This window comes from Aphelocoma coerulescens, chromosome 3 (genome assembly GCF_041296385.1).
Source record: "Aphelocoma coerulescens isolate FSJ_1873_10779 chromosome 3, UR_Acoe_1.0, whole genome shotgun sequence".
NCBI classification, from domain to species: domain Eukaryota; kingdom Metazoa; phylum Chordata; class Aves; order Passeriformes; family Corvidae; genus Aphelocoma; species Aphelocoma coerulescens.
Genome location: NC_091016.1, coordinates 87,757,878 through 87,784,520, shown reverse-complemented (window position 1 = coordinate 87,784,520; position 26,643 = coordinate 87,757,878). Strand labels below are relative to the sequence as shown.

Sequence of the window (26,643 nt, the reverse complement as noted above, 5' to 3'; positions counted from 1 at the left end):
TAAATCAGAAATCTGCAAGCAATGCTAGTGTGGGCATCGACATCCTGTGTGTGGTGGGGAGTGCATTAACACTGCTGATGCTGGGAAATGTGCAAGTAACCAGGACGGGCAAATCCCAAAGGCTGGCACTCAAATAAGCATCCCCAGTATGGCTGTTTGTCCAAAGCTTAACCAAACTATCCAAACTTGCTGATGTGCAAAGTTAAGACTGGAAGGGAAAACCTTTCAGAAGCCCTAATTCTTCACACTGGAACATAGCTACCAGGATATTTTCAGTATTTACGTGGAATGGAATTAGATTACAGGAATCCAGTCTGGGAAAATGGAAGTTCTTCTATCTTTTCCTCAAGACCAAATCATGTTTGTCTTATTTTGACAACAGCTGAGCACAACAGAGCTCTGCGATGGCCCCATCACACTGCAGACCCTACAACCTAAGGCTATTCTGTCGTCTCTGCCAGCTTTTGCATTGCTTGTTTACAGAACTGTGGCACTAGGAAAACCCTGAAACCACCTATACCAAAGGACAGTCAGAGAGAGGACAACTTCACTGCAAGAAACAGACTCCAAGTTGTGGAGGAGGACAACAGGCACTTGGGAAAGGAGAAAGGAAAAGTGTGGGGCCAAGCAAACCACTTTTGGCATTCGTGTTCACCACTGCCACCTTGCCCTAACCCCCTGCACACCCTCTCCAGAGCACTCAAGTGTCATCTGCACTTCAAATTCCTTTGCTGCAGAGTGCAGTAGTCAGCCATTTCATGTTATTTTAGAGCAGACTGTAAAGACTTTGGTCCTATAAAGTTCTCCTGTGACATTACTGACCTTGTTGCTCTTTATGCTACTCCAGTTTCCATAAGAAAGAAAAAAGTAGTTAAATTCTCAAGTGATTCAATCAAGTACTGTGTTCATCTTCAGAAATAACTGGCATCACTTTGAGATCAAAATATCTACCCCACTTCTATAGAAAGACTTTATAGCTTTAAGTTCTATATAGATAACACTTCAACAGCACAATAATTTTTTCTCTACCAAAACTAATCACAAAAAGCACCAGAAATATTTGTAGAAGGCAGCTAATACCAATTACTACTTTCCTTGCAAGCTATTTTGACTAAATTAGCCTTGATAGCATCACAATTTGTTGAGGTAGGAAACAATAGAAATTAACAAGCCATGGCAATCTGGGCAGGGAAAGAGAACCATGGAGGCAGCATTTACCCCTTGAAAATAGGATTTGTGAAGAAAAACTAGAAGCATTACACTGACTACATAACATGTGGGTTGCTGTACAACAGAACTTGTGCATTGCATTTGTAACCTTGTGTTTGGCTTTAGTAACTGCGGCTAGACAAAACAACTGGACTGTAGCTGTACAACACCACATGCCAGACCTCACTTTGATCTTAGAAAATGGTGAAGTATTTCTAGAGAAAGTTTGGAGACGACCTGAGTGATACTCACAGCTTTATAAGCTTGGAATTTGCTGGTTGGTGCATTAAGCATTACTCACTTTCTGAACAAAGTGGAAAGTTAACACAAATTGGCAGATGACTAACTGTCCAAGAAAGAGATTACTGAATGAATCACTGACTCTACTTTTAGTCTAATAATAAGACAAATGAAGAGGACCAAGAAGGGGAAAAAGACAAACAAATAAATTTCCTTGCAGTGTTTAAATTTGCATTGCCCATGATTTTCCAGCTATGACAAACTATGCATAGATTTCATAATTTATCATGAGTTTTACATTGGGGTTAGCTTACTGACATGCCTCATGATTATTTCACACCATCACTTAATTTGGATTTCTGTAAGAACTCTGCTCCACACTTTCCCTTGATACACATTTAATAAATTACAGGAACAAATTAAGGGATTGGAAATGAAGTTAAATTGCCGAGTTGAGTCACAAGCACTTGGCAGGGTACAGATTCCACACACAGAAGTACCTCAGGCACAGCAGATACCTGAAGCTGACCTGAAGCAGAATTTAGGTTTCCCAGAAGAAGAGGGACCTTCAAAGTTTCCTGACATTTTCATCTTTGCTACTCAGGTTCTGGTGAAAAGTTTGCCTAATGTACAACCAGCATTCAGCTTTGCAGAAAATGACCCCAGGTGCTGCTCAAGAACACAGGAAAGGGGCAGCAGTGCCATCCCCCTCCCAAACAACAGCCATCCAGCTCTAGCAGCCTGGTGGAATAAGCTACGGACAGCAAATCTAGGAGATCTGGGTTTGCCCTCAGCAACCTGCCCACCCACTGCTCCCCCTGTCTTTCCCATATTAGCTCTGCTGCTCTTTGGACCTGTAGTCTTACTCATCAAATTTCCTATGAAAATTAGCCAGGGTAAATTGATGTGTACTGGGCTGAAAGGCTGAATCAGCTCGGCAAAGCACAAGCACATGGCCAAGCAGGACCTCTTACTCTCACCCAGTGGCACAAGGCACTTCCAGCTCCTAATTTCACCCTCTTGTTTTGAAGGATGAAGTTAGACTCCCTCCCTCACCTGAGTAAATTCAAGTCACTCGGGTCATCTGCTGAACCTGTTACTCAACATTGCTTGCCATCATCCCCAGAGTGATAAAAGGTTGCAAGAAGACCCAAGGGTTTTGGATTGCAGCCACATGGCTCAGAAAATTCTCCATAGTCACCAGGTTTGCTCATCTCCTCCTATGCAACAGATTTAAAATTCTCAAGAGCTCATCACATCTGGGAGATCGGTGACATGACCAGGTTGCATGAGGCCAGAAGCCAGAATCAGGTAGGAATTAGAATAGTTATAGAATCACAGAATAGTTTGGGTTGGAACGACCTTCTGGATCATCTAGTTGCAAACCCCCTGTCATGGGCAGGGATGCCTTCCAGTGGACCAGGTTGCTCTAAGTTCCATCCAATTTGGCCTTGAATACTTCCAGATTTGGGGTATCCACAGCTTCTCTGGGCAACCTCTTCCAGTGCCTCACCATCCTCACAGTAAAGAATTTCTTTCCAATATCTAATTTAAACCTACCCTCTTTCAGTTATTTGAACATATGCAGGAGATAGTACTTCTGCATTTTGTTAACACTGAAGACTCAATCAAATGAATTCTGCTTTCCTCTAACTTTTTTTCAATTGTCCGTTGCAGACACAAGATGGAAATAAATATCCCAAACCTGTCATGCCCTGGGAAGCAAGTTCCTACTGCCAAGCTATAGGTTAGGCTAGGCACAGGCTGCTACTGGTTTTCTGCAGAGCCACCACATTGCCAGAGGAAGACAAGAACAATCTCCAGGAGATGGGGCTTGGTGCAGTGACAGTCAGTGTACTTTGGGGACCAGATGTCCCATGGCCAGCTCTAAGTCTTTTAACAAGCTGTAGTTTAATTTGATGCATTATCCAGGTTCTTGACAGACTCCACAGGAAACTTAACATGCACAGAACTAACCCTACACATAGGCTGACTAATTTCCTGCCAATTTAATTCTCAGGGCTGGCCCACTGTGGGAAGAGACAGGTGCCAGGGCAAGCAAAGGCAAGGAGGAGATGCTGAGCAGAATCACTGTCCCAAATTCCAGCAGCAACATTGTCAGCTGCCCTTCACAGGTCCAGCCTTCAGTGATTTTGGACACAAATCCCATTTCAGAGTCAGCAGAGCTCAAAACATCAATGAGGTTTAGATGCATTATTCATTTGCCATGATCCAACCTTCATGACAGTTCTGTCGGCATGATTTTCTAAAGACAAGTCAGAATCAGAGTGCTGGACCTATGTCCTCTTGAACTCTGAATGACCACTGCCATCTTATTTTGCAGTCTTTACCAACTACTCTTCTGTGAACTTCAAGAATTGTCCCTAAAATCCTTTAAGTTGGAATTTGGCCTTTTGTGCTATATCCATCTGAAAATAATAAAACCTGTCTTATTGTTGCCATGTAACAAACAATTGGATTTCCACATGTTGCAAAGCTTTATTTCCACAGGCTTCTGTGCCTCTATTTTTAGTGCACCTCTCCCAATAAGAGGCTACAAGACAAAGATTCTCCATCACAGACTGGTGACACAAACTGACAAACACATCCAAGGTATTTCAGCACAACCCAAACCAACTACATTAATATATTTAAATATTTAGTGGTAAAAGATGCCTGCTGACAATGAGGGAGCTGGGATGAGTCTAGATTTTGAGGCTCTGCCCCGAACAGATTTTGTAAAAAGCACACTCTGCTTTTAGAACAGAATAAGAAGAAACAAAGAACCATCACATCCTTACAAGGAATAACTTACTAGTATAAATATTGCAACAAGAGAGAAAGTAATCATGGAGGCTTCATAAATGTGGGAATTTTCACTCTAACAGCAAAAAAAATACTAGCTCTGCCTCATGTATAGTCTTTAAACCTTGTAACAACACAGGCAACTTGAAAACAAATAGCAACACTAAATATTAATGCAGCAGATCAGGAGACACTGACTGGACTACCATTAAACGTACTGCACCTTGAACAAAAGAATTAAAATTTGATATACTGTAACACCATGAAGGGCATGATCTGCTTACATGGAAACAAAATAACCTTGCATTCTACAAGGCACACCTTCAAAAAAAAAAAAAAAGGCAGGATGCGCTAGAGGTTGCTTCACTGCACTGAACACAGCGCAGAATCTTTACAAAAAGATAAAAGGATTTGAAAACTATTACTTTTTAAGAGAGAGAGAGAAATAAAATAATTTAAAAGATCACTTTCTGATTTGCACTTTTTTCAGTATCACTTTCAGCACTGGAAGATGTGCGCTTCCTTCCAGGTAGCGACAGACACATCCTACTGTTGTCAGTTATGTTTCAACTCCTATTTTCTGTTTACTTTCCTCTCCAGATCCCCTGACCCCCAGCTGAAACAGCAATACAGGTCACTCAGCAGTCTTACTGTCCCTCTCTTTACCAGATTGGAAAAGAGGTAGAGAACAGCAGCTCAGCAAGAGGAGGTAGTGTGCCAAGTCTTCCCCCACTCGACATAAATACATTACATTTTCCAGATGTGCATCTCTGACATCGGGGCTAAGGATCAGCAATACTCTACGGTGAAATGCAAAACGCTGAGAAGGAGACAGGAGAGGGGAAGACTTTCGCACTGCAAGCAGTGGTATGAGTAGGTTTTCTTTGGATGGTACAAGATCACAGCAAATCACTAAATCTTCCGCAAGTTTAAAAAAAAAAAATCTCAAAGTAATATTTTCCAACCTTTCACTAAGAGTAGGGGCCAAAACCACACGTTTTAAAGGTCTTCCACAGTTTTATTATTAGAAGTAGAAACCCTACTGATACTGATGAGTCATTTGTATTGGCGGAAACCAAGAACACCCATTTTCTTCATGTGTTATAAAGCTCTCAGTGTGGTTTTCTATTCATTACTGGTCGAAGTAGTTGACTAAAAACAAAACAAGTGACAAGAACTCACCTTGTTATTAAACCCTGCTCTACAGCAGCTGATTTTATTTATCACACTTTCAAAGACCGCTTATTTTTCACCCTATTCCACAAGGAGAAGAAAAATACACAAAAGATAGCTACAAATCTAAACTCCCTGACAGTAAATCCAGAACTGCAGATGGCTAATTCACTCCACTTCTGCAAAGGCTTTTGTGATCAGCTAAGAAAGAAAGAAGAAAGGAGGGAAGGAAAAAAAAAACAACCCACAACAAGAAGATCAGTTAAAAATCATCAGTCAGCAGCAGCTATCATTTTAGGATCCTTATGAGTAATCAGAATAGAGTCTGTAAATAAAGAAGCAGTTGTACAAGAGCGTGAGCAGATGAAGGAATACTTTCATGCTAGCAGCCAGTGATACTGCCACACAGGAGGTAAAAACCAGACTAAGAAATAGCAAAATTCTGAAAATTAAAGACAGGTAAACCAGGTTTTTTAAAGTTTAATCAGAATTACTTGCTGGCTTTAAAGAAGATTTCTACCATAAAAAGGGGTGGAGAGTAGGAGACTCCACAGCACAGCTTGCATTTGGAAAGGGAAAACAATTCATAGGCTAGACTTGCCATACCCAAATTTAGAATGATGCTCAGGGGGATTTTTTTGGTAACATCCCAGTCACAAAAAAACCCAACCAACCAAACCCAAAGTAAACCAAAAAAAACCAACACCAACAACAAAAAAAAAAAAAAAAAAAAAGAAAAAAAAAAAAGAAAAAAAAAAAGAAGGAAAGAAAGAGAAAAAGTAAACCCCAGAGGTTTAGCCTGCTGAACATCAGTAGCGCCAGAATGCACTTGGAGCGCAACCTCTGCAGCGGCACAATGAACTTCCACTTTACCCTCCGCACCTAGAGGAATGGCAGCCTGGCAAAATGACAGTGTGTTTTGATGTTGCTGGGGAAGAAAACCACAGCAAAGCAGTGACCGGAGAACCGAAAATAACCTTTGAACAGCGGCTCGGCACTGCCGGTCTCTCTGCCCGCGCCTCCTATTGTGGATAGTTTATAGCCAGAGTAGCTCCAAGCTGCACCAGACACGTGAGTCAGCAAGAGCGGCTCGTAGGAAACTGCTGACATGTTCAATTGCTCTCACACACACCGAACACACCTACCCACTAAATAAAAAACAGCCTGCATGCAAATCGGGGTGAAGGAACACCTCCACACCTACAGTTCCTGTTTTCCTAGTTCAGGTTTAAATTTTAAAGCGATCAGTAAAGAAAGAAGGAAAACAAAAAAAAGAAAAAAAACCCTCAGTGAATGTCAGCTATAATAAGTAGCTGTGATTAAGTCTCAAGGGTCATTTTGTTTATTTAAGCTGCTTTTCCTCTTTTCAAAAAACAAAATTGCTGCTCCACAGCCCAGAAGCCCTGTGTGGTGACAGGCAGCAAACAGTTCCTGTTTTTCTTAGTGGGGAGACTCCTCTTGAACCTGTGCACCAAACCCCATCTACCCATCACAGCCCAGCTGATTGTTTTCAACACTCAGGAAAAAAAGGAAAAGAAAAAAGAAAAAAAAAAGAAAAAAAGGAAAAAAAAAAGCTTCAGGCTTCTATTTCAATACCTTCTAGGGATGAACTGGAAATTCCCATGTCTTTTGTTCCTAATAGCTTTTCAAACATCTTGTTCAGTTGAGATAGCAGAGACAGTTGTATGCAAATGATAGGTCTTAGGAATAAATCTGGAAGGATCTGACTATCTTAGGTCACCTTTCAAACTAAAAAGAAGAAAAAGGCATAGCTCAGGTCCCCGTGCCTCTTGCCCCTGCAACCACCACCTGCACCTTCTCCATTTCCTTTGAGGCACTGAATCCCAAATGCCCCAGCCGGCTCCGAGGGCAGGTTTCTACCAGCCGGTGTAAATAGCAAAGGGGGAGCAGACACGGAAGTCAGGGAGGGCCGGGGGTTCCACACAGAGGGGCTGCGTGCCTGGCGGCCCCCTCACCCACACAGGAGCTGCAATTCAGCCCCCACTGTACTAGGAGCTTTTACAGACGGTCTTTTTCAAGCTAAACAGGGACCCATCTTTTGATCTGCTGAGATGCCAGTGCAGCACAGGTGGTGTTCTTCAGATTGTTGCTGTGGCTCCTTCTGCAGAAAGATCAATACAATCGAGCAGAGGAGTCTTCTGAGCCCAATTTTTGACAGATCAAAGTTCTGCCACACATGTAAACTTTTAGCATAAGGGTTTTCCTGAACTTATTCCCTTGTTCCTTTTTATTTGCCTGTTCTGAACACGTGGTTGCTCTTTGATCATTAGTTCTAGTAACTTAGAAGCTGCAAGTCCATCATTGGTCATAGAGGCATTTGTGTACATTCCTTTGCTTGCCTGCTTTAAAATTGTAATTCATAGTCTAAGAGCAGCATAGTATGCAGTGCTCTTTTCAATCCACTACAAAGATGTTTCTGCCTATCTGAAAAGCAAGACGAGCACATTGCAACTCAGCTGGCTATATTCATATATTTTACATCTTCTTGATGCAAGCTTCAAACAAATGTAATATTCAGACAGCTGCCAAGGTTAGTATCTTTTGGCTGAATTTAAAGGAATGATGACCGTTTTTTTTAACAACCTGAATGAGTACTTTGAGCACTATTCCGGAAATCCTGCAGGAGTTACTGGGAGTAGAACTCTACTGCCCATTCATCTACTACATCAGAATCATTTGGGCACCTACTCAAATATCAATAAAAAACTGCAGTATCAGAACAACACTCTTTACACATTCTCTTAAAGCATCTATAGTCCACAGGAACACTGAAAGCAGCAGGACTAACTCAGATTTAGAGAAAGCGTGAAGTTTAAATCTGAATTTTCTTCAACTCATCAATGGAATGATTAGTGTATTTCCCCTAACAGCTCAACTCAGAAAATAATGATATACAACTATCACACCCAAAATGAGCTGAGCTGAAAATTCAGACCCAAAGGTGAAAGACAAAAGCATGCATGCCTTCAAATCTAAGTCAGACCTGCTCAACACTACAGGTATGTTCTTAGTGTAAACTAAGAAGCCATTGAGAAAGTATTCCTTTGAGTAAAAGGGCACATACATTTTGATTTGAATATATAAACCATGCTCATACCACCTAAATTAAAACCACAAGAGACTCTTCACGACACACAAAAAGTGCTATTCAATTTTACCAACTGTTTATTATGTAAAAATGTGATTACAACCAAAAAGATTACTTCACATATATTAATGTTACACATATAATTTTTCAGCATAGTACCATAAACCTCTCTTCACTATGGTCTGAGAGGTCTCCTCTTTATCTGTGCATATGTGAAGCCCTACCCATGAAGGGTCATTGTGTGCCTGTGTGTGTCACAGGCACACAATGACAAAACATCTATTTCTATTCTTAAAGAAAAAAAAAAAAACCACTTGATTTTTTTCCATAACACCTTTTTTTACAGAAAACATGAAAGAAAATAACTAATTGGCAACCATACTGCAGCCTTATTAAGAAAAACAGCTATGGCACTTCAGAACTGAAAAATCAAGCAACGGAAGTTTTAAAATAAGCAAAGGCAAGCAACTTCAGCCACATATTCCACACTACACATCATCTCTACAGGGTTTTATTTTCAGGTCTCTCTGTCTTTTATTATGCACTTGCAGAAAGAGATTTGTGAGATTTCTATATAGTATGGAGATTTTATTATTTCAATGAGTATCTGAAGACTGTTACAATGTCAAAGATTTACCAAAATCTCCTCATAAACTCGGTTTTATGCCTAACTTTCCTTCCTGCCCAGCACAGAAGAGCAAGCAGCCAATGTTTTCTTGCTGCAAAATGAATGACTGAAAGCCAAGAGGAAAAGAGAGGAAGGCATCCCACCTGCATCACCAGAGCAATCTGCCAGCATGCACATTACCACCAACAAATGTTCCAGATGTACCTCTGGGTCAGAAGAAGACTAGGAATACCTGTCCTAGCACTGCTTCCCAGTGTGAGATACCTCAGCATAAACAATTGCTGTTGATTAACAACTCAGGATCTGTCGGCATGTGCACTAGTCATGTATTTGCTGCTTGCATCTTCCCCATCTACTCTCCACAATGGTAAAAGTTCAAAAAAATTTTAGCTGTTTAGCCTCAAGTGTCACAGCAGAGTTGCCCAGGATTGCCCAGAAATGCACACTCTGCTTCTGTGGAACATTTCTACAAAAGATACCTAAATATCTTGAGAACCACCCTACCTCCAAAATCACTAGGGACCTTTCTTGCCCACTTGACAGCTGTGTACTGGCATACATCTGTTTGAGTGGTTCCCCCAGCGTTACAGAGGAAACTAACAAGAAAACTAGACCTACAATCCTGATTTTTCAGTTCTCTACTTTTCCAATTAGTCACGGCTTCCTTCCATTCCTTGCAGAGCACCTTCAGAACAGCCTTTGAAGCTGGAGGGTCAAACGTGAAAAGCGATGCTGAAAGCACAGGTTCAGTACACTGCAGGGAAGTACAACGCCGATCCATTTTGCTGCACAGCTGCCCAGATCCCAGTGACAGGGGGCAGGCGGGTGGACACAAAAGGCAACAAGGCTTTTAAAAGAGCAAGCCCACATGAGAGGGGGAATTTTATTTCTACTTGTCAGATGTAAAGCTCCTAGAACAGTGGTTTAAAGCTGTTGTCTATGGGGCTGTTGCAGCAAAAGTCTAATACACCACCTTATCGTTTTATTCTACCCATCTCATCTCAGCAATTACCTCAAAATTCAGTATTTACACACCTGAAAAAGTCAATTTACCCAAGCATCACCACCCTCCCCAAACTGCAGAGCATTCCACCAGCTACAGCAGAAGCTCAGACAAATCCCAGCTCAAAAAATACCCCAACTTGTTTTCAGCTCGAGCCTCAGAAGAAAAAAATTAAAATATGCACAAGTTTAGCGACAGTTCCAAAGTCTCTGAAAACGGGCTTTCATCACGAAAACACTGACACACGGCTTCAACTAGAGCAAACAGGAACGCTGTAATTTCCCAATCTTTCCAACATCTTAAGGAGTATTTCTAATCAGACGTCGTCCCTGCCTCACGTTTATTATTAAAGACTGAAACACGGGGTTTACTCCGGAGCCTCCGGGGCTTCAATAACAAGGGCACAATGATCTCACGGCAACTGAAGCGATTTTAAGCAAGACACCCGCTGCATGACCAAAATAGCCCGCTCCACAAAAGGAGAGGCACGGTTTCACACTTAGCCTCTTTCATGACAGCCAGCGTCTCCGCGGCGCGCTGCCTTGCCCGCACGCTGCGCCTTAATGATCCCAGAAACTGTTACCGGAGTTCGCATCCCGAACCGAACCGACGGCACCGGGGGCACCGGGAGGCACGGCGGGACGCTGCCCGCCTGCCCCGGGAGGCTGCAGGTGGCCGTGGCGGGGCCGGGCAAGGCGCGGGGCCGGCGCTTGGCGGAGGGGCTGCCCGGGGCTCCCGGCCGTGCGGGGCGGCGCGGAGGGGAGCGGAGGGGAGCGGGAGAGCGCGCACGGACGCGCACGGACACACGCGCACTTGGGCGCCCGCCGAACACTCCCCGTTACGCAACGTGCGTATTTCCCACTTTAAGGAATAAGCACTAAGCGCGCCTGCACAGCCCGCGGAGCTCCGGGGGCGGGGGTGCAGCCCCCCGCCTGACCCCGCGCAACAGCTGCTGTTCCTGAGAGGAGGAGGAGGGGAGAAACCACGCTGCCCCCCGCCCGGCCAGCCTCCCCCCAAACTTCGCCCCCCCCCCCGCCCGTCCCCCTTCCCCAGCGGGGCTGCCGAGCCGCGGAACAGGCGCACTCACCTCGCCTCCGCGCAACTTTCGGGGGTCGCCCCTCTCGCTGCAGCCTGGGCGGGAGGTGGGGGAGGCAACGGGGCGGGGTGGAGTGGGCCCGGGGCTGGGGGGGCTGTTACGGCTGAGGAGGTTTGGGGAAGGGGGAGGTTGCTCTTGTTGTTGCTGCTGCTGTTGTTTCGGAAATTCTTATTAGTATTTCTCTGCGGTCAGAAACCTGCACCCTCCCCCCCCCAAATGAAAAAAAAAAAACCCGACCCAGGCGATCATCACATGGCGATTGCTTTGAACCAGCTGTTTCCAGAGCCAAAGTCTTGCGGAGAAAAATAAAGGGGGAAGGGAGGGAAGGAGGGGAGGGCTGGCAGGGGGGCCGGAGGAGGAGAGAAAGCCGCAGCGGAGGGAGGGCGGGTGGAGGGAGGGCGGGCGGCGGGGGGGAGGGGGAGCAGCACCGCGGCGGCTGTGTCGCTGCCGGAGCGGCACCCGGGGCCGGCGGCGGTGGCAGCCCGACCGGTGGAGGCGGAGGAGAGAAGGCGGCGCTGCTGTGCTGCTGCTGCTGCCGCGGCCGCTGCTGCTGCCCGGCTCTGCCGCCCGCCCGCCGCCGCCTCCCGCGCCCTGGCCCAGCGCCGCCCCCGCCCCTCAATCGCTACATTGTTGACATTCGCAGGCTGACGTCACCCTCCCCGCCCCGCCGCGCGCTTCATTCACAACAACGCTACGCCAACGGCGCAGCGCCCGCCGCCGCGCCTACGCCCGCCTCGGCCCCTACGCACGGGGAGCGGCGTACGCCCGCTCCGCGAATAGCGGCGGCGCCGCCGGCGCTCCGCCCGCCCCGCCCCTCCGCCAGCGGCCGGCGCATGCGCGGAGCGGGCTCGCTCGCTCCCTCCCGCGGCACTGTGTGTGTGTGTGTGTGTGTGTGTGTGTGTGTGTGTGTGTGTGTGTGTGTGTGTGCGTGCGCGCGGGGGGGGGGGGAGAGTGGGTGCGTGCGTGCGCGCGTGCCGCCGGACCCCGCGCCGGGGCTCGCGCCGGCAGCCGCGGGGGGCTCTGGGAGCTGTAGTCCGCCGCGAGGGGCAGCCATGGCGGCGGGGGCGGCCCGAGGGGGCCCCGCCGCGAGGGCTGTGGCGGTGGGGAGGCACGGGGCGGGGTGCGATGGGGCAGGGTGTGACGGGCAGGGCAAAGAACACCCACCCCGGTCACCCCTGGCTGCCGGCGGGGCCGCCTCGGTGTTGATGTCTGCGTTATTTTGCGCGCTCCGCCCCCCGGAGAAACCTCATCCTACTTAGAGTGCCGACCGCAAGAGCCCAACAGTCATGAGTCAGCCGTGCCGAGCACCGCACGGGCAGATGAGCGCTCCCGGGACAGAAAACAAAAACAAAACCCCGACAAGTGTTCCCGACGCGGGAGCGCTGATTGTTCTTCGCCTCCTCTCGGGGGTGTGTATATGTGTGTATATGTGTGTGTGTGTCTGTGTGTAAAGCGCCCGATTCCGAGCCCTTTTCCCACCCCAAGGCTTGGCGCCATGGCTCCTTTCGCCAAGTGGAAAGCTGTGATTCCTGCAAATTATGCTGGTGCCGGCAGCCAGTGCTTCTGAGCGGGACCCCAAATGTCAATGGACGTGAAATGCAGTTGGGAGAGCCGGAAAATGAATAAGCCGCGTTCTGCAAGCCCGAGTTACTCAGCCGAGCTCGGACAGAAAGACATAAAGATGAAAGACAGCTGATAAAAAGGAAAGTTGGAGAATAAATGATTCACAATAGGGGCCGTGAGTGAGATTATCTCTGGAGACATCTCTAATTAAAGGGCGTTGGATAACTAGAGGGTTACATTTTCCTGGGTCAGTGGTCTTGAAAAAGAAATTGCAGTTGCAGTAAATGTCAATAAAGAATGATGGTGACCTACTGCTAACAAAAGCACGTTCAGTAATTAACATGTGCATGTTTGTTATTTTTTCTGCGTTTGTCAGTTTTCATTGTACATTTTCATCCTCTGTTTCCCCTTTCACTACAGCCAGATGATATGCTGTGTTTTCTGTATCTTTTAGAGAGGAGCGGAGCCATTCTGGTGAAATTTTCTCAATGATTTCTTCTCCTGAAATTGCAGCAGCTTCATCAGGCTACCTGCATTTTCAAAGTCTGCTAAACTACAGAAAACTATGTTGTCAACCTAGGTTCAACTCTTTGTATGTCAGGGCAAGTATATAGTCACTTTTCCAAAACGTGATCCTCCCCGGTTTGCATTTTGCACTATAGTCCGCTTTTGTAAAGTGAAAAGCCTTTAGTTCCTTACAGCATTTTGCCCCTACTTTTCCTAGCTACATGTGGCTACAGAACAGCACCCCAGTGGAGATTTTGACTCATAAACTTCACTTTCTCTTTCCAAATAACGTTCATATAAAGCCTTGCTCACCAGTGCAATTTAGGTTCTGGTTCTGCAGACATATATGGTGTTAAGCACACGAGAAAAGTCCCACAGGGTGTAAGGAGACTCATCATGTTTATGCACTGGTAGGGCTGAGTCTTCGTGTTGTCTTGTTTTTCCCTGAGACACAAAAATAATTTTGTATTGGCATGAGAGATAAAAATGCTATAATGAGAAGGACAGAGAGATAAAAATAAGCCATGCATCATTTGTAATGCTTTAGTTAGCACGCTACGTGCTCGTTATGCCACTGCATTCAAAGTGCACGTATTCTGTTGTTTACAGCACACTCCAGGAGATACGGCTCCAGGTAGTCAAAGCCGTCCAAATTGAGAACTCAATAAAACACACTGTGTACGCTCTGCCCATAGCACACAATAATTGCCATTTACCTTACTGGCTGATGTTCTAAAATGAATTCTACTGTTTGGCTAAAAGGAAGAGTAATGTGAAAATGTCCATTTTAGATTTTATTATTCAATTTACGCTGTGATAAAATTTGTAGTGGCTTCAGTGTGAATCAGGTCGCGCTTGTGCAGGACAGAGATATCAGCACAGAGTGAAAGAAGGTAGAGCTAAGCAGGGACTCTGCACAGAGGCTTTTTGAAAATCCACCAAGTAGCTCTATGCAGCTTTTGGTACCCAGATGCTTTTAATCATTTTGTGATCAGCTCATAATGCAAGACAGAATTCACATTCCTGTATGACACTCAGGTCATGATTTTGTTGTGGTTGTTGTACCTCTATATAACACTAGAAAACTGGGAAAAACTGACAGAGTTGATTTCCGAATATGGAAGGAATATTATACTAACCAAATGAAGCCTACTGTTTAAAAATGCTATTTTTGTATCACATATTTTGCATTTTAATGCCTTGGCTTCCCAATTCATTTCCAAACTGCTTATATTCCAGCAACAAATCTATATATTCCAGCAAAAAATCTGATCCTGTTTCCATTGCCGTCAACTATCTTCATGCCTAAATTTTTGTATATATAACTATTTCTGGACCATTTTTCTTGCAGTGAAGCCAAACATATATTCCAGACAAATATGAATTATTTGAAGAGGCATCATGTATGGTCTCTCAAAACAATCCCCAAATTGTCAAGCAAAGACAACAAAATAAGGTAAGAATGAATGTGAAGAGGTACAATTTAGAAGTTGACCCAAGAATAGTTAAAGGATGACTTGCCATGAATGCTGCAACGCATCCTCGAGAAAAGGCTGCGTCCACACATTCAACAACATGCATTGGCTCAGCACTGTGGACAAATATACTGGTTGTGTGTTACCTTTGCTAAGACATCAGTTAGGTGGTTTCTCCACACTGCCATGACTTCATCTCTTTGGAGAGGACTGCCTGGTTGAGCTTATGGCACTTGACCTACTTTTCAGTGGTTCCTTTTTGGATAACACAAAACTTTCCAGAGTAGCTGAATTATGAATATATATTTCAATCATATTTCATATGTAAATTTAAAAGATTTTAAAGTGAATCCAATATTGTAAAACATGTCCCAACATCCCTTTCTGAGATCTCATTTGCATATCAATCTCGTTACTTGAATAGTCTTAATAGTGCCACTTGTTGGATAACTCTGTGTATTGCAAGGTATTTCAGTCACGTATTTATAAAAACAAATGGCTTTTTCCTAGTGAGAGGCAATTCCTAATTTAAAGTGCTATGGGAAGACAAGTACTGCAGTCTTGGCTTCAACCACGCTGACTCAAAGACTATGAATGAGCAACACGTTAGTGGATCTTGTGCAATTTGATCTTTACAATGGAAATGAAGGAGTGAAAAGGGAAAAATAAGGACAAATTTTGCAGGTTTTAATTCAGGAAGTTGTCATTTCCTTCTGAAGTACAGTTTGCCCTGCAGCATTTGGGTTGAAAAATACCAGTTTTCCTGGGTAAGCCCTGGTCCTGCGCAGAGATCTAAGTCATTATTGGTAATTATGCACATATTCTCCTGGGTTGCGCAGGTAGAATTAATGACATTGCATCATTTTCTTCGCCGTGATTAAGAAATTCACAGTTGATTACTGATTATACTACAGGCACCATATGTCTTTTCGCAAGCAGAGCCTGACACACCCCAGGTACATTACGTTTCCTGGAGCACTGACAGTACTAACAGCACACTCTGAGTCAGTGGCGGTGACAGCTACGAAGGAGACATTGTCATGGTGCGCGGTATCAAAGATCCACAATGTAGTGTCTCCGGAGCGTGGCTTGACATCACATCAAAAGCTCCACAAAGGAACATATGTCATGCACAGAGCTTCAGATCCCTGGCATGGTATTTTGAGGTTGTGGTGGGATATAATATTGGAAATATATTGAAGTACCAATGAAGCACTGCTGCTGGGACTAAAATTATTGTGTCAGGAAGCAAGGTAGGAAAACATGGCAGGCGCTGACCTTTAAAAAAATTGATGCAGATAACATAATAAAAAGGGGAATATAAGGAACTCTTTGTATGTCAAGAAACAGAGGGCCAGGAATCATTAAGGTTTGCACAATATGTCCAAAAACTGTTCTGTGTTCACTAAGTGGATTCTCTGGTTTTTATCTTAAAAAAAAAAAAAACCACGAAAAGAAGTAAACTGTTCACGTCACCTGCTTGCTGGGATCACCCGACTTAGGTTTGACATAGTTTAATTTGGCAAAAGTAATTGCGACACCTATGCTAGACAGGTAGGATGAATGAGCTAAAGATTATTCTTTCCAATGGTTTTACAGGAGACCAGAATTTGTCGGCCCCAAAGCAAACACAGTCCTAGGAGCTCGCTGGTGCTTTGAAGTTCAATGCTGTGAAAAGCAGCGCAAATGCAGCCCACAGCAAGTCCTGGAGATGGCTAGCCAGGTTAAGTCTTTGTCCTTCCTCATTTTGTTTTAAATCAGTGCCATCTGCTGAGAATTTCCTCAGCTCTATTACTGCTTTCAGCTTTTTTTTACTTAGTGTGCTCATTATTATTTACAAATTGTGAGTTACATTTTAGAATTTGCATTTAGGGTGGTATTTTAAAATATAAAACTTATTTTTTTAAGAGTTCTAAAGGTCAATTCTGTCAAATTCCACGATTTTGCAGGTCAGGATGATCACAGAGTCTGCTTCTAAAAGCAAGGACATCTGAAATGACATACTTAAATCTCGGTTCACACGTTCTCCTATCACTAAGAATCAGCACAGTCAAATTGTTTGAGGGCAGTTGCTGACAAAACCTTGTTTTAGTTCTGCTTGCTCAAAAGCCTTGTAATCCATTTTTTCAACAACACTTGGTCTTTATAATTATTGTATTAAGAGTATAGACACTTGGCAGAAATTAAGCCCTCTTGCTCTCCAGCTAGCCCTGAGATCAGAGGCGCTAGGTGTGGCTGAGTTTAATTTCTGATTAGAACCAGTTTGACACTGTAAATCCAGTTGCATTCATTAAGATCCCAGGTGCACAAATAGTTTGGGTTACACTGTTAGTCTGGTCTCCTTCACCATCACAGATTCACAAATGGTGCAGTGTGCCAATTCAGCCCTGTCGGGTTCAACAGAAACTTTCACAAACACAGTTTGGTTTTTTTTTTACAAATAGTGCTGTTTATTGGAGCTACATGTTATAGGTTCTTCCTAGATTGCTAGTGATAAGTTCACTACACCTGCAAAATACTAGCATGTAGCACTATGTGTGAGCGTTCCCAGGTATGCTCCCATGCAGTCAGAAGTACAAATCCTACCAAAAATGCATCCCTGGCTTTGGGGAAAAGGGAGGAGAAAGCCCATTGACTTGTCTGCAATGTGAGGGATTTCAAATGCCAGTTTCCACTTTGGGGGAGAAGTGGAGGTAGTCAAATATTCTGCTACTGCTGTCATAATTGGGGGAGGGGGGCAGCCACTTCAAATGTAAATGGACAGTTACAAAGAGAGAGGGTACAAAGACTTTGGGTCTTGTGCAAGGCCAGCACAAATCTGTGACACCTTGGTACCACTCCCTCTTCCACTTGGCCAGTTGATAAGGGTCATCTGTCCTCCTGATAGGTTATTCCCGCATCAGCAGACCATCATGTCCATGGTAATTCCTTCACCACTGTCTCATGGAAATCCCTTCACCATATCAGTTATGACATAGCTCATGGCCTCATTCCTAGCCCCATTATCCAGAAAAGTGAAAATATCTGCAGCAAACTGTGAGACAAGGCAAAACATCTGCTTTGTCCAGGCTGTCCTGCTGCAAATCAAGGGATGCACAAGAGGATTAGAAAAACACTTCTTTCTCTTGAACAGTGCCGAGGGAGGGAAAACATCTGGGGCTGGAGAACGAAGAGGGCACACAGAGGTTAATCTAGATATGACAGAGTGGTGTTTGTGTTCTAGATATTAAATGTCAGGCTGGAGACTTTTTTCCATTCAAGAGCTCAGAGACATTTCTGAGCAATCTAGGTCGCAGTTCTGACATGACACAGGACACCAGTTATCTGGCAAGATTTAATTCAAAGTCATGATTTTGGGAAGGTACAGAGGTAAGAAGAAAAGCACCGTTCTGTGGAGAGAAATTGCTATTTCTAAGGACTCTTGTACTCTACATAGTCTTCAACATCAATGAGAGTTTATACACATGAGCCAATGGCTGACTAGACTTAAATCCACTTATTAAGAGTAAAAGCCTAGAGGTAATTATTACTCACAGAGGTACTGAGTTGGTAACAGTTGTGACCTTCTAGCACCCATGATTCTGCTTTCAGTGCATACTGTAACAGGGGCTTTTTCTTTCTTTCCTGGATGGGCTGTGCAGCCATAGCAGAGGATGTCTTCAGAACTGGCAGTTCTGGTGGGATGCCTGACTGGATGCCTGGCTGCCTCTTGTGCCTCTGGCACTGTCTCTCTCAGTCTCTCTCCATCTGGGCTGCTGTCATGGTGGCTGTGTGCTCTCTTTGCCTCTGCTGGAGAAGGAATACTGAGCACGCTGCTGCTGGAGAGGTATTTCTGGTGATGAGTCATGCAGGATGTAGCAGATGGAGCCATGGAGACAATGCAGTGCTGGTGTGACTGGGAGAGAAGCCTGGAGCACTGGGGGTGGCAGTGGAGATGGAGGGGAGGACAAAGCAGAATGCAAAGCCACCAGCTTTGTCAGAGCCCAGCAGCAGTAGACACTACTGTGTCCTTCAGAGGGAGGGGTGGGAAGTGACACACAGCAACACTTGGGAATGTAAAATTTAAAAGGCAAGTCTGATCGTCATGTAGTTTAATAATAACGTGTGCTTCATGAAGCTGAAACATGACTGGAGCATAAGAAGGCTTGTGGAGGTTGGGGATGGCTTCTGGGTGAACAGAGACTGCAGAAGGACCGGTGGGAGTGCTGGGGGCGAACATGGAGGATGCCGATGTACTGGCACTCAGCGGGCACACACTGGCCCTACTGGCGTGGTGGCTCCCCCTGCTTCTGATGGCCTTAGAGAAGGCGTTGAAGTATTTTGGACTTGTTATTGAAGGCTAAATCCCTGACACACTGCAGTTCTGAGAGGCTATGGGGGGGCTGGAGTGCTTCAGTGCTACACTGACGGCTTTGGCTTTTGCAGGGTAGTTCATTTTGCTTTTAGCTTTAATACTAACCAAAGACTTTTGACCCCAGTGAAACTGTGGGTTTCCACTGACATATGTAATTATCTGTTTGATTAATTTACTTTTTACATTCATTTATTTTGCTTTTATCAAGAAGGTAGCTTAAGCAAGGACCAGGACAGAAAATATATTTCTGTAAGGATGAAGATGGCTCTTTCCATGCAGAGGGATTTATAAGCTGCATTCAACTGTTTTTTGATTAATAGATAGTATTGCTGAAGTGTTAATACTTAAGGCAGAAGTCAAGTCTCTGTTATTTTTCTGTCTTAGAGGTGAAAGCAGAGTGTGTTGGCTTGCAGCGTGTGGTGTTTTTTGGGGGTTTTTTTGGTAGCTGCAGCAAATAATTGTGACCCCTGATTACGGGAGTGATTTGAAACTGCTCTTTGCTATGTTAACTTGAAGTTGTGAACTACAAAGGTTTGCAGCGAATAGCTTATGAATAGAAAAGGGACTCTGTTGGAACTCGCTATTATGTTTGAAGTTGGTAGAAACTAGAGATTGAAAAGACCCGCTGGTTCACTGAATTAATTCATTGCACATGCAAGACAGAAACTCCTGGCACACTGATATCCTTCCTATGTTTCTCAGGAAAAAGAAAACACATTGAGATGTTTCTGGACAAAATGCTTTGACACAAGGCAACCCATTAGGATGTCTACATTTTGACCCAGTCTGCCATCTAGTTAATTTTTACATTAAATTTTCAATGTCAGTTGCAGAGTGACTAAAAAATAAAGCTTCATGTAGAAGAATGATGATTTATTATGTGTTTCTCTTTCTTGCTATGAAAGGAAATGCTATTCTGTAGCTGTTTCTGTTCTAGTTTTCTCTGAAGAATTGTCAGTTTAATCTAAATGTAGACGTTGTGAAAACATACATGAAACACAAGGCTGATAATGTTTTTATTTTTGTTGGTTTTTTTTTTAATATAAGTCAGAACATTTTTTAATAACTGGCAACCCATGAGTTTTGAAATCCAGTAAGGATATAGTAAATCTTCTAAGCAGTAAGGAAACAAACTATTGGTGATATTTGGTGATTATGCCAAGCAAAAAGAAAAAAACAAACAAAGGCTGTAAAGAGTGATGAGCAAATTCCATGTGAAGAAATTTGACTTGTCTAATAATTGAACTTAATTTAATTTAACTAGACGTGTAGGCCACGAAACCTTTTCCTTGTTTCTTTTTTTTTTTAATGGACTTTCATAGGATGTTGATAGAATTCCTCAAAGGAATAGACTTTCTAGCTTCAATTTGCCTATGGTACAGCCTACTTTTGTCTTTAGCTTATGAAATTTGGTCTATTTTGTCATGACTACTTTCTTTGTTAAAAGGTAAAATGCACATTGGGCAAGTGTTCTATGGCAATTTGCATAAAAAGTGATGACAAAGAGCAATTAATTCCTCATTATTATGCAGTGAAATGCTACTTTGCTCCTAAGTGACTGTAGAGGAAGGTTTCTTCCCTGCGTGTAAATCTGTTGCGGCATTGTTCTAAAAATAGTACTTAAGAGCCCTCTGCACTCTTTATAAATCAGGGTCTTTGACACTCCAGTCAGTTCTCCACAGAGAGATTTTTCTCACACATGCTGAACACTACAAGTATTGCCCCAAATATTCATCACAATAATAAGCATCAGAATTTTGTTAGATAAGGCAAGATAGAGTAATTTAGTATTTTGTCAAATTAGATCTCTATCCTTTTTATCTGGAGATCAGTATTCAAAGTACACTCAGATCACACACAAATAGAAACATATTCCTACCACACACAGTTAGTCTGTACAGAACAAAGACTCAAGATATCATTTTCTATGAAAGCTTGATTCTGAGTACAGATTTCATTACCAGCTCACCATAGGATAATGAAATTCCTTCGGGGCAAAGATGAGGTACATCAAAGAGGCAGCATGGAGAGGCAGACTTTGTTAGTGCATGCTCTGTCACCTGCATTACTGGTCCTTGCCTGCCTTTAATTTGTAAGGAAATGCTAGTAATTCAAACCCCTTTATTGGACCGACTTATATTTTTATATGTATGCATAAAAGTATGTGTATACACACATACAGAGAAATATGTATTTTTTGACATACAAAACCTTCTGGAAGTTGTTTGGCTTTGCAGCTGAAATGGGAAATGGAAAATAATTAATTTCTTGCTAGCAAAAAATTGCCCATTCAGGTCTTAAAAGCATCTTTGTATTTATTAAATAAATGCTGTCTGCACCATGTAGATAAATAACCCTTCCTGCAACTTTGTCTTTTTATTTCTCTAGCAATTCAGAGTGACTTTAGTGCCTATGGAAATGAGAGGACAATGTTCGGCAAGACTAGGAGCTGCTGAAGACATGAATCACTAAAGCTTTCCCACAAAGCTTTGCCAATATGGGAACAAAAGGATTGCCCTACAGAAACACATCACGGGTCTATCTAGTCCAGCATCCCGCCTCTGGCAGCGGCCAGTAACTGATGCTTCAGAGCAAATCAAAACCACAGCAAGCACCTAGCTAATTATGAGATGCGATGCATAGAGGGAAAAAAAAAAAAGGTTGATCCTGACTCACAAGAGAGCAGTTTATGCCCTGAAGCGTGAGGTTTGATTTCCCTTGTATCCGTTTGCTTAACTCACACAGTTGCAAATACTATTTATGCTTAAAAGAGTTTCTAATCCTCTCTTGGATTCTAATCAACAATCTGCCTCAATAACCTGAGAGTTACCAGGAAGTTCTCGGGGCTGAGCACACACTGCGTGAAAGCTTTGTGCTTTGCTAGTTTAGGGAAAGTTTTCCAGCCTTGGCCTAACACCCACTGCCTGAGGATCAGACCTAATTGTCTAGATAAAAAATACCCAAGCTACCACTCCCTTCCCCTTGAGCCCTGCCTAACTGAAGCAGTTAATTCTTTCCCAGCCCCCACTTGCGAAACGATTGCTTTGGAGAGATTTCTTTTGTTGGCACTGGGCAGTGGCTCTCCCTTTCTATCCTTCTAGGAGGTTTGGACAGGTTCCTCTGTGTTTCACCTCTGTATGTGAGAGGTCTGCCAGCAGTCAGAGGATGCTGCCTGGCCACGCTGCCTCCCTCCCACTGTTTCAAAGGAGAGGGCAGTGGCAGGCAGAGGACCAGGGCATAGGAAAGGTTCACAGAGGGTAGCAGTAGTGCCAGTTTCTTTCTGCCCTTTCAGTATTTCCTCACGAAATAGTAGGAGTTCTGCTTGGGCTCCTCTGTAAACATGCAGTGCCTGTGAGACTCTCTCTCCTTCCCAGCTTAGTCCAGATTTTCTTCTCTTCTTGGCAAGAATGCAAGCAACGCTTTCAAATAATTCTTTGATGACCTTGCATGACCTTGAGCATCATTGCCGCATGATCCTGGCTCCATTACAGAAGAGTGATAATCCTCTCTGCACTCTCTCCATTGCAAGTGGTTTTCTTCTATGTACATCGCAAAATGGTTATTTAAATCCAGCACATGGACCTTAACAGCAATCTCAGAAGATAAAGATCAAAAAAGGCTTAACTACTCCCCATGGGACCTAAGTGTTCAAGTCTAAAGGTGTGACCCTGAGCTCCTGAACAGAGGTGTGCCTCCTAAACAAAGAGGTGCCCAAACTCTGCGGGTTTTCATCCCAAAGTTTTGCCTTTACAGCCTGAGGCTGTCATTGCTGCACAGGTGAAGACCTCAGTTTTGAGGTGGCCAGCAGACTGGTGCCTAAGGGTGTGCTTCTGAGACAGCTCCAAACAGCTCTCATGGCGCTACTCTCATGACATTCTCACCTCTGGCTGTGTTTTCCCATCCCTCACCCGCTACTTGCCCCTAAGTCAGGCACTGGTGTTACAGTATGCCAGTTTGAGACCTCAAGTGGCTGCACATTTCTTTGCAGAATTAGTTTTCTGCCAGCCTAACCTTCTGAATCAGCTGACCAGGAGATAGATAAGACCTGGACGTGCAAAGGGAGGAGAGGGAGTGGGAGGCTGGAGACAGGGCAGAGCACCTCACATCAGTGTGAATCCACTGCTTCGAGAGTCCAGCAAAGAGGCACTCCTGCCCCAGCCTGGCACCCCTCAAGAGGGTGATCCGCCTGCTTGATGCTCCCCAGCATGGAGGCTCCCCAGCATGGAGGCTCCCCAGCATCTGACCAAGGGCACAGATGGCAGCACTTCTGTGTTTTAGCGAGGTGCAGTGCTGTGAGTCCAAGGAGAGAGGCAGGTTGGTGCGGTGGGGAAGGGAGGAGGGGAGGCGACATGGGGTTCACGTAGTGGGCTCAGACAGTGAAGAAAAAATGATGAATCTGCTGGCCCATTGCAGGCTTGGAATGGGGAACTCTTGAGCCTCGTGTGCCCCTTCCATGTGAGGCAGAGACACTGGGCAAGTTGGGAGTGCAGCAAGGGCTGGGAGCAAGCTGCCTGCATGAGCAGTGGGGGTGGGAATATGTGTATTTTGCTGGCTAATGTCCATTTCCCTTCATGTCTTCTCCATACCTAAAGTCATCCATGCTTCTGTTTCCACCAGCTTTCCCAGGATCTCTTCAGCTGCTGCTTCAGCTGTGGCAGACAACAGAACAAAACCCAAACCAGAGCCCTTGTTCAGCAATGATCTCCACACAGAAGAAACAGCCTGCCAAATAGAGAGGTCTGAAACTGCCTGCAGTGTGTTGGTCTGTTTACCTAGCATGGCTCATGATATTTTATTTGGTTAAGTGTCATTACGTGCATCCTGGGAGAGGTGGGAGGAATGCCTTCTGCAACTTGTACTGAATTTTTCTGAAACCATGATGTGGAGAGAATACCAGTTCATGGCAAGAAACTGTTATTTCACCTAGGAGCATGTTATTTTGTATTCCTCAGACTACATTTTACATGCCTGGGGTGTATACGTGTGATCTACTGAAACCACTCACCATCTTCCATAATTTGTGCTGCTCTTCAGTCTTAGCAGCGTGCATAAACTTCAGTGACACTTTGTCATTCCTCTCTAAATCATTTTGAAAAATCATTTGAGGAACAGCACCAGATCCATGGTGTTCTGTGTTTCTCCTGCTTCACTTTCCAGACCAGGTTCTGATGTGGCAGGATGACACAGCAGAAGAAAAATCACAGCCAGGAAGGTGTGAAATATTGTCCCAATAGTAAGAAATTGGAATGCATAATATGGTAGCATGAACCTTGGCATAGGTATTCAGCCTAGCAATGTCATCCCAGGGGTGGCAAAGGCAAGGAGAATCCAGCTGAAAGAAAATGCTCCCCTTTTTCTTCAGGCAATCTCTTCATGAAACCTCACAATGAACAAATAAACATAATGGAAAAGGGAAAATGTGAGGGGTAACCTTTAAGACACTAGGGGTGTAGCATTCACTATTGTCTCACAGGACTGTACCAAGATTATTTGTTTCCTATTGCTTAATCTGTTCATAATGCAATGTACTAATCCACAGTTTGTCATTTGACCCACTGCTCTGCCAGCAGTGCTGGAGCTCTGTCAAAGGACTTTGAGAACCTGCTGACACTTTCTGCTTCCTTAATTTAATGGGACTCTTTTTCAGGTTTGAGGGAGAGAGCTGCAGCTCACCTGGCCTGATCCTGTACCCCAAAGTAACAATGTCTGTGGTTGCACATAGTGAGCATCCTCAGTGCTGGGGTTGACCCTGCCTATGTTCCTTTCTGTCTCATATTTTGGAAGAGAGAAATTCTTTTGTCTTGGAAAACACCGCTGTTTTTCCACATGGCATGCTCTTGCCAGTCTCTCTGTTCTGAAGTTTAGCTTCTGAGCACTCCTGAATTCTTTTAACTTCATCACCTTAGGTTTTCTTAACTTGCTCCAGTACCTCTTCTTCAGAAATATTAATCTTCATAATAGCACAATCATCATTTCAATAAATTTCAAAATCCCCCACTGCAGTGAGAACAAATGTAAATAATAAATTCAGCTTCTTGAAAATGTCTTAATCCTTGTTAATTGTGTCCTTAATTCCGTAATGACCCAGAGGGCTTACAGAGACACACATGCAGCTTTATTTATGTTTAGTCTATTTGAATAATTATGTATTGTTTATCTTATTATCTTTGGTTGTTTGCTCCCTCTCCTCCCTCTGAATTACTGTCTATTTACAGTTTACTTGTGCTGAGCTGGTTCAGTCAGAATTTCTAACATGTCTATGTGAAAGCTCCCCCAGTGCTGTCCTGGGGCCAATGTCTCTGAAGTTCACAACACCACACTCTTCTACTACAGCAGCTCCTGCCCTGAAAGAGCCTTTAAGGCTCTGAAATTTTTTATAAAGGTTTGTTTGCCTCAGTTCAGTGTGATAAAGAAGTACAATGGGATGTTTCAGTGAGGCATTTGATTTTTTTAATATTGTTATCATTAACAATGATATTAGCCAGAAGAGCAACTTTAACTTAAGGTTGTCAGATACTTACCTCCTGTCAGCTGCTTATAAATCCCTCATTTTAACCATTGCAAGTGGTTTCTTCTAGGCTCTATGTCAATCTCATCTATTAAAACTGACTTTTTTTGAGGAGTGAGCATTTTTGGAAGTGAGGTGGGCCAGGAGGTGAGGGAGGGAATGAGAATGGAGCTGAATGAGGAGCTGGTAGGAAACACGGAGACTACCTGACCCGAGGACCACGGCTGAAACACAGCACTTACACACACCCACCTCTCTTGGCTGCCTGTGGGGGTGTTTTACAGCACTGCCCTCTTGGAGCTTGTGATTTGTACAGATGAGGCCCAGGATAGGACCACAAACTTAATTTGTATGTCTGATGTAAACTAGCAGTGAGGCAAACCTGTAAAGATGCACAGCTAGTTCACTACCTTACCCAGCCTCTACTTCCAAGTAATTTCCATTTTTACTCATCATTGAGAAGGTCACAAGAGAAAAACTTTTGACTAAGTAATCTTTGCTTTCTTTTTACAGCTTTGGCACAAAATGGATTAATTAAAAAGGAGAGGAAAATAATCTCTTCCTTTCTCTTGTCATGAGAACCACATGTGCTGTGTAAAGTAGAGAGTGAAAAGAAGCAAGTGCTCTAAGTAGAGGATTATTTTATGTATTTCATGGGAAAAAGTTGTTCAGCTCTTTTCAAAGCAAACGATGCCTGCAGTACTTTAAAGGGAAGTAGGAGGAAATGATAATAATTATTTCAGAACTGGCTTAGGGCTAAATTCTGCAGATGAATATGGGTGTGACTGGGCAGAATGTTGTCTTGATGTTAACCTGAAGGAAAAATGTACCTATCAAGCTCAGATTAATTTGAAAAAAGTGTTACGTGTGTTATTGTCTATTCACAGAAGTATATTTGATTTTTTAAATTTTTCTTATCTGAATGTGCAAATTAGCCTATTCTTTATTAGCCTTTGTAGGAACATACTTGTAT

General features: G+C 43.9%; 1 protein-coding gene across 4 annotated transcripts in view; it reads right to left on the bottom strand.

The window, feature by feature from the left end:
• Positions 1-11,628, bottom strand: part of BACH2 (BTB domain and CNC homolog 2) — a 184,052-nt gene extending 172,424 nt beyond the window's left edge. For 3 of the 4 annotated variants that reach the window (XM_069011142.1, XM_069011144.1, XM_069011143.1), the window contains exon 1: positions 11,255-11,628. The gene's annotated coding sequence lies outside the window, so the exon portion shown is untranslated. The remainder of the gene's footprint in view (positions 1-11,254) is intronic. The other variant, XM_069011145.1, reaches the window with a different exon arrangement.
• Between the last annotated feature and the right edge of the window lie 15,015 nt (positions 11,629-26,643).